Raw genomic sequence first — 8,418 nt, forward strand, 5'->3', positions numbered from 1 at the left:
TTTGTCAAGTTGGTGTTGTTTTAACCTTCGCAAGGACCGGGCGTAGCCACACTCGGTTCAACTAAAGTTGGAGAAACTGACACCCGCCAGCCACCTGTGTGCAAAGCACGTCGGTAGAACCAGTCTCGCGTAAGCGTACGCGTAATGTCGGTCTGGACCGCTTCATCCAACAATACCGCCGAACCAAAGTATGACATGCTGGTAAGCAGTATGACTTACATCGCCCACAACTCACTTGTGTTCTACTCGTGCACAACATCAACGCATAAAACCTAGGCTCTGATGCCACTGTTGGGGAACGTAGTAATTTCAAAAAAATTCCTACGCACACGCAAGATCATGGTGATGCATAGCAACAAGAGGGGAGAGTGTTGCCTACGTACCCTCGTAGACCGGCAACGGAAGCGTTGACACAACGTAGAGGAAGTAGTCGTACATCTTCCCGATCCGACCGATCCAAGTACCGAACGTACGACACCTCCGAGTTCTGCACACGTTCAACTCGGTGACGTCCCTCGAGCTCCGATCCAGCAAAGTGTTGAGGGAGAGTTTCGTCAGCACGACGGCGTGATGACGGTGATGATGTTCTACCGACGCAGGGCTTCGCCTAAACACTGCTACGATATGACCGAGGTGGAATATGGTGGAAGGGGGCACCGCACACGGCTAAGGAATAATCACGAAGATCAACTTGTGTGTCATGGGGTGCCCCCTTGCCCCCGTATATAAAGGAGGGAGAGGGGGAGGTGCGGCCGGCCCAAGGGGTGCGCCTGGAGGAGTCCTACTCCCACCGGGAGTAGGACTCCCCCCTCTTGCCTTGTTGGAAAAGGAAGGGGGAAGGGAGAAAGAGGAAAGGGGGGCGCCGCCCCCCTTCCTTGTCCTATTCGGACTACAGGGGAGGGGGCGCGCGGCCTGCCCTAGCCGTCCCTCCTCTTCTCCCTTAGGGCCCATGTAGGCCCAATAACCCCCGGGGGGGTTCCGGTAACCCCCGGTACTCCGGTAAAATCCCGATTTCACCCGGAATGTTTTCGATATCCAAATATAGGCTTCCAATATATCAATCTTTATGTCTCGACCATTTCGAGACTCCTCGTCATGTCCGTGATCACATCCGGGACACCGAACAACCTTCGGTACATCAAAACACAAAAACCTTAATTACGATCGTCACCGAACTTTAAGCATGCGGACCCTACGGGTTCGAGAACTATGTAGACATGACCGAGACACGTCTCCGGTCAATAACCAATAGCGGAACCTGGATGCTCATATTGGCTCCTACATATTCTGTGAAGATCTTTATCTGTCAGACAACACACCAATATACGTTGTTCTCTTTGTCATCGATATGTTACTTGCCCGAGATTCGATCGTCGGTATCTCAATACCTAGTTCAATCTCGTTATCGGCAAGTCTCTTTATTCGTTCCGTAATACATCATCCCGCAACTAACTTATTAGTTGCAATGCTTGCAAGGCTTGAGTGATGTGCATTACCGAGAGGGCCCAGAGATACCTCTCCGACAATCGGAGTGACAAATCCTAATCTCGAAATATGCCAACCCAACAAATACCTTCGGAGACACCTGTAGAGCACCTTTATAATCAGCCAGTTACGTTGTGACGTTTAGTAGCACACAAAGTGGTCCTCCGGTAAACGGGAGTTGCATAATCTCATAGTCATAGGAACATATATAAGTTATGAAGAAAGCAATAGCAACAAACTAAACGATCAAGTGCTAAGCTAATGGAATGGGTCAAGTCAATCACATCATTCTCCTAATGATGTGATCTCGTTAACCAAATAACAACTCATGTCTATGGTTAGGAAACATAACCATCTTTGATCAACGATCTAGTCAAGTAGAGGCATACTAGTGACACTCTGTTTGTATATGTATTCACACATGTATTATGTTTCTGATTAATACAATTCTAGCATGAATAATAAACATTTATCATGATACAAGGAAATAAATAATAACTTTATTATTGCCTCTAGGGCATATTTCCTTCAGTATCCAGTTCTAGTTGTATCGATTGGGATACAACTCCAAGTGTCAATTACCGTAGGACAGGCTATCGATGGTTGTTTTCTTCCCTGCAGGGGTGCACCAACTTACCCACCACGCTCGATTAACTCCGGCCGGACACACTTTCCTGGGTCATGCCCGGCCTCGGCCAAACAATACGCTGCAACCCGACCTAGGCTTAATAGAGAGGTCAGCACGCCGGACTAAACCTATGCCCCCAGGGGTCATGGGCCATCGCCCCGGGAACTCCTGCACGTTGCGTGGGCAGGCGGTGAGCGGACCTAGCTACCTCCTTCAACAAGGCAGGAGCTTACGCAGTCCAACCCGGCGCGCGCCGCTCAGTCGCTGACGTCTATTAAGCTTCGGCTGATGTATACGACGCAGAACGCCTATACAATGCCCACGTGATGGTTAGTGCTATCAGGCCAGAGGCCCCTTGGATCAAATATCCAAATCATAGTGGATTAGGAGCGCGCAGTAACGAGCAGAGACTCACGATCCATGTGACCCCGTCGCCCCGTCTCGAGTACTTGCGGCAAGGGCTAAGAATGCCCGGGCCACGCCTCGTAAGTATCTCGCGGGCACCTTCCAGGTCAACCCGACTCCACATCACTCGCTATTAAGCTCGCGCGGGTACCCCTCAGAGCCGACCCGTCTTTAGTAACATGGCTCAGTGCAAAGTCATAGTAACCATAGTAATTGTGTGTCTACACCAAGGGGAAAACCCGAGGAATCACCCCCGGTGAATTCCACTCGATGTTGTCATCAAGGTGAACGTAAGAGGATCCACCCTCGAGGTTCACACTTGAGGGGTTGCACGACAGAGCCGTAACGGAAAGGGGTTAAGGAGGAAATCACCCTGGATGACCTCGACCGTATAGCTACATTACAGAGATCTCATCAGGAGTGATGTATGAGGTTCACCCTTGGCACTCGATAGTAACTCTGTAGTGTCGTACAACTAGGGGGGGTGATGTGCGGTGTCGGGGCCTGGACGTCGATCACGTTGATCGAGTCATCGAACATAAAGCGAGGCAACTGGGACAAGGTGGGGTCACTGATGGATCTCTAACCAACCTATACTAAGCAGTTTAGGATAAGCAGGTAACAACAACAGGCTATGCATCAGAGTAGGATCATACAGAAAGCAGTAGCAGTTCTAATGCAAGCATGAGAGGGAAAGAAATGGGCGATATCGGAATGCTCAAGGGAGGTTTGCTTGCCTGGTTGCTCTGGCAAGGAGGGGTCGTCGTTGACGTAGTCATACTCAAAGGCATCAGCGTCGGTCTCGAGGTCTACCGGAGAAGAAGAGGGGGAAGAAACAATAAATACAGAGCACACAAGGCATCACAAACATAACATGACAACAAGCGGTGCTAAGGGGTGTTCTAACGCAGTGCTACACGATACCGGCAAAGGGGGGAACATCCAGGAATGCTGTCCCGAAGTTTGCATTTTTGGACAGATGACAGAGAGGAGACGGTTGCAGGTTCGCTATGCTAGGGACGTGTGGCGGACGAACAGACCACGTATTCTGATTCGTCTCATCTTTCTGAGCAACTTTCATGTATAAAACTTTTTCATCCGAGTTACAAATTATTTTATATGATTTTTTAAAGTTTTAAATAAATTTCTGGTTTTATTTTAATTTGTTTTAAATCAAGTTGACCAAGTCAACTTTGACTAGTCAAAAGGGCAGGGTGTGGCCCACATGTCATAGGTTGTACCTAAACAAATAAATAAAACTAATCTAATTGAAAGGGACCCACATGTCATCTACGCATATACTAATCAAGTAATTTAATATTTTTTTGAGACAAAATCAAGTAATTTAATTAACCTAACTATTCCTAGACTAATCTATCTGGGCCGGCCACTAGCATGTTGGCCGAACATGGTAGGCACACATGCACGGGACTTCACAGCGGCCTACGGCGGCAGCAGCAAGTAGTAGCCAAGAGCAACAACGGTAGGGATTAAGAGCAGCAGCGACAGGGATTAATCAGCAGCTTGCAGCGGCAGCAGTACACGTTGGAGGCGGCAGGGGTGTGGCCGGGGCGAGGCGGGCTCACGCGCAGGCACGCGCGAGCAGCAGGGGCGCGGCCAGGAGAGGCTATGCGCGCGGGGACACGGGGGTCCGGCCATGGCGGCCACGAGCGACTGTTCGCAGCAGGTGAGAGCAGCAGCGGGGAGTGTGGGCGCGCACGCACGCTGTAGGCCGTGGCCGGGCGCGATAGAGGACGGACAGGGGGAGTTCGGGAGCGCGGGGCTCCTTGGCCATGGCGGACGCTGGCTTCGGCCTCGTCCGGGACGGTGCTACAACGGGAAATCAAGCATGGGGAGATAGGGGATTTTGGAAGAGGAGCTCACAACGGTTTCAATGGAGTCGACGGGGAGGCCGGAGGTGGACCAGAGCCGTGGTAAACGACACCGGTCGCCGGCGATGTACGCGACGAAGATGCGCCCGATGGCGAGCGGACGGGGCGGCTGCACTCAATTCGATGCTCGGGATGGACGAAGTGGACCGTGGCGGTTCTTCTGGGCGCCTTCTTGTGGTGCGATGAGCGCGGTGGCCGCGGCATCGACGACGGCATGACGACGGCCGAGCTCGGGCGGCTCGTGCGAGAGGGATAAGGAAGGAGTGGGTCTGGGGGAGGGGGTGTAGCGAGAGTGGGAGAGAGGATGAGGGGAGTGCAAGGGCAAGTGGGGAGGCGAGGGGGCCGAGGCGTCGCCCTTATGCTCTCGCCGACGGGGACGGCGAGACGGTCCGGCGGGGACGAGCGGGCGCGGCTGCGGTCGGTCGAGCAGTAGGAGGAGGAGGGAGGAGACCGAGAGCTGGGCTGGGCCGGCTGGTGCAGGGCCTGGTTGGGCCATGCGGTTGGGTGGGCTAAGGCCCAGGCAGACGGGGTGCGTCCCTTTTCTGTTTATCCTTTTTATTTACCTTTTCTTTTATAGTTTTTTGTTTTGTAATTATTTTAGATAGCAAATGACTTTCATGTAATATGAAACTTTGACCATAAATCACATTGCAGCTTTAGGCATTGCCACGAAAGTTTGGGGAGGGATTTACAATAGTTAGAAAATGTTTAATAATAAAAATGCACTTAACAATTATTTTTAGCCAATGTTATATTCACAAAAGGGGATTTAAATACTTTACAAAGTGTTGGGTCACCACCATAATTAGTTATGAAATACTTTCCACACTTTGAACATTTTCTTTTGCGTGTTTGAGAAATTTGAATTCTGGGCTTTATTTGAATCTTAGTTCGAACTAAGATTTGGATCAAGCGAGGATTAGCAACAGTACGAGTGATGACATGGCACCATCAACAGGAGGATTACTGTCGCATGATTCTCGGGGTGTTACAGCTCCCAAGTGACAACTAACCAATATAGGAGACACCATTCTCCAAAAGGTAATAAATGGTGTGTTGATGATGAACTCCTTGCTCTTATGCTTCAAATGATAGTCTCCCACTCAACTCTCTCTCACAGATTTGGATTTGTTGGAAAGATGATTTGAGTGGAAAGCAACTTGGGGAAGGCTAGAGATCAAGATTCTTGTGGTTGGAATGGAATATCTTGGTCTCAACACATGAGTAGGTGGTTCTCTCTCAGAAAATGTATGCTGGAAGTGTAGGCACGTTCGGATAGCTCTCTCCACAAATGGAGGATGGGTGGAGGGGTATATATAGCCTCCACACAAAATATAATCGTTACACATAATTTACCAAACTCGGTGAGACCGAATCATGAAATTCGGTCAGACCAATTTAGTTCAAAATGTGAAAGTTAGGATTTTTAGTTAGGATTTCTGTAATAGGCAAACAGAGAGTTGATCAGGTAAACTCGGTGGGACCGAATCGCTCATTTCGGTGAGACCGAAATGTTACGAAAGGGAAACAGAGAGTTTGCATTGCGAACTCGGTGGGACCGATCGCTCATCTCGGTTGGACCTAAACATTATGAAGGGAAACAGAGAGTTTGCAATCCCATCTCGGTGAGACCGAAGTGACTAGGGTTTCTGGCAGTGGCTATGTCAAATGAACTCGGTGGCACCGAAAAGATATTTTTGGTGAGGCCGAGTTTGACTTTTGGTTTGGGACATATGTGGATATGAGAAAGTGGTTTAGGGATTTTGGAGCATACCACTAAGCATTTTGAGCAAGCAAGCCATTAAGCAACACCTCATCCCTTATTAATAGTATTGGCTTTTCCTATGGACTCAATGTGATCTTAGATCACTAAAATGAAAATGTAGAGTCTTAAGCTTGAGCCAATATGTGTCCTTAGCATTTTGAGGGGGGCACATTCCTAATCCATGCCATGCCAATCAATTAACTTTCTGAAATGATCATCTTGAAATAGCATTAGTTCAATGAGCTATATGTTGTTAGGAATTACCAAAACCACCCAGGGATGGTTGTACTTTCAATCTCCCCCTTTTTGGTAATTGATGACAACATATATATCAAAGCTTCGACAAATGATAATAAGATTGAAATACATCGTCGCTCTGAGAAGTATGTGATAAGCAAGAGCTCTCCCTAAATTTGTGCATTATTTAAATTTTGCTTTTGAATGCAAATGCACAATTGGTCAGGATCATGGGTTGCTCTTCCATGTCACATACATCTTGGTGGAGCGCTCAAAATGATAGAAAAGTGAGTGATCATACAAGAGATATAAAAGACAACATCATTCAAGCACAAGCATTAATGTATGATATGATCAAACACATGGTCATATAAGTATCTCACACACATAGACATAAAGTATTAAGCAAGCACACAAAAGTATCAACCAAATAGCAAGAGAGACAAATAAGCAAAACACTCTCTCTAGAAGCCTATGACCTATACATTTCTCCCCCTTTGGCAACAAGTTACCAAAAATTTTGAAAATGCATAGTGCTATGCGTCTCTCTAGGCTTGATCTTCGGGAGGTGGTGTTGAGAGGACTCTAAGGACGAATGCATCTGTTGAAGTGGTTGGAGCTGGTGAAGTTGCAACTGGAGGTGGTACTGATGTTGTGATTGAAGGTGCTGATGTAGTTGCTCTTGTGTTAGCCATGGGTACTGCAGCAGATCTCTGACCTCTTAGCACTCTCTAAAAGGCATCTGTGGTAGCCTGCCCTTTCCTCTCCTCGGCTTCTTCCTGGAGCTGCTCAACCGCTGTCTGTATCTCTGTCATTTTAAGATCAAGATCATAGAACTTGGTTTCAATGATCCTTTCCAAGCTCTCTTGGTTTTGAGTCAGGGTGGCCAAGCCCTTCTCTATCCTCAAGTTTACTTGAATCAGATATGCAAGTTGATCTTGTTTGGTTTTAAGGAACACTTGAGATGCCTCCTCAACACTTGGCATCTTTGCAGCTTTGTCAGCCTTTGCTTTCTCTCTCTTTTCTTGTGTCTGCACACTTGTAGGATCTTCTTCATCCATGACAACAGTGTTGGCCTCAAAATCTGGTCTCAAGGGTAGATGCTCCTTGTCCAAAAGATATGTGCCTGTGCCCATCTTGGAGTTGATGAGCACCTGAATATGTGGAGCATACCCACACAATCTCTTTTGATCTGCAGCTGTCCTCTTGATTGTTTCCACAATTAGGATCATGACTTTAAACTTTTGGGGCACATCAAACAGTTGCAGCAAGTTGATAGAATGGCCTTTGATCATCTTGTGATCTCCATATTTTGGCAACAAAGTATGCCTCAGAATGGTGTTGATGGTGGCCAGTCCAGACAACAAATAGTGAACAGACCCAAGCTTATGAGTTTCCAATGCTTTGTCTGGAATCTCCTTGTACATGTTGCCATAGAGTTGTGGTCTTTCTTATTCTTGGCATAGACATCCAAATCATCTTCATGCTCTTCAAGGGCATTGATCAATTTAGCCCACTCATTAACAGTTGATTGGTACCTTGTACCTTCAGACATCCAAACGATTCTACCATCTGGATAGAAATGAGCTGTAGAATAGAATTGCATAATGAGCTCATCATTTCATTTGGTAAGCTTCTGTCCCACAAACTTGTCCACTCCACATGATCTGAAGCTCTCATGCACTCCTGGAAAGTGGTCTTCATTCTCATCGATGTACTCCCAATCAACCCACTTCATATCACACACAATGGGCTTCTTGTCAAGCATGATGGTCTCATAGAAATCTCGCTGCTCCTTGGTATGGAACCTATAGTCCACAATAGTCTTTATCCTCACAGCATATGGATTAGACTGTCTCCAAAGTCTGAGACCTGCATCCTTCCTGATGTTCACGTCTTCTGCCACTGGATGGCTGTCATCATGATTTGGAATCTTAGGTTTGAGCTTCCTAAGCACTTGGGCTTCAGCATCTTCTTCATCAATCTCAGGCACTGGGGCCTTGTAC

The sequence above is a fragment of the Triticum urartu genome, chromosome 3A (assembly GCF_056163025.1).
Source record: "Triticum urartu cultivar PI428250 chromosome 3A, HENAU_Tu73, whole genome shotgun sequence".
Taxonomy (NCBI): Eukaryota; Viridiplantae; Streptophyta; class Magnoliopsida; order Poales; family Poaceae; genus Triticum; species Triticum urartu.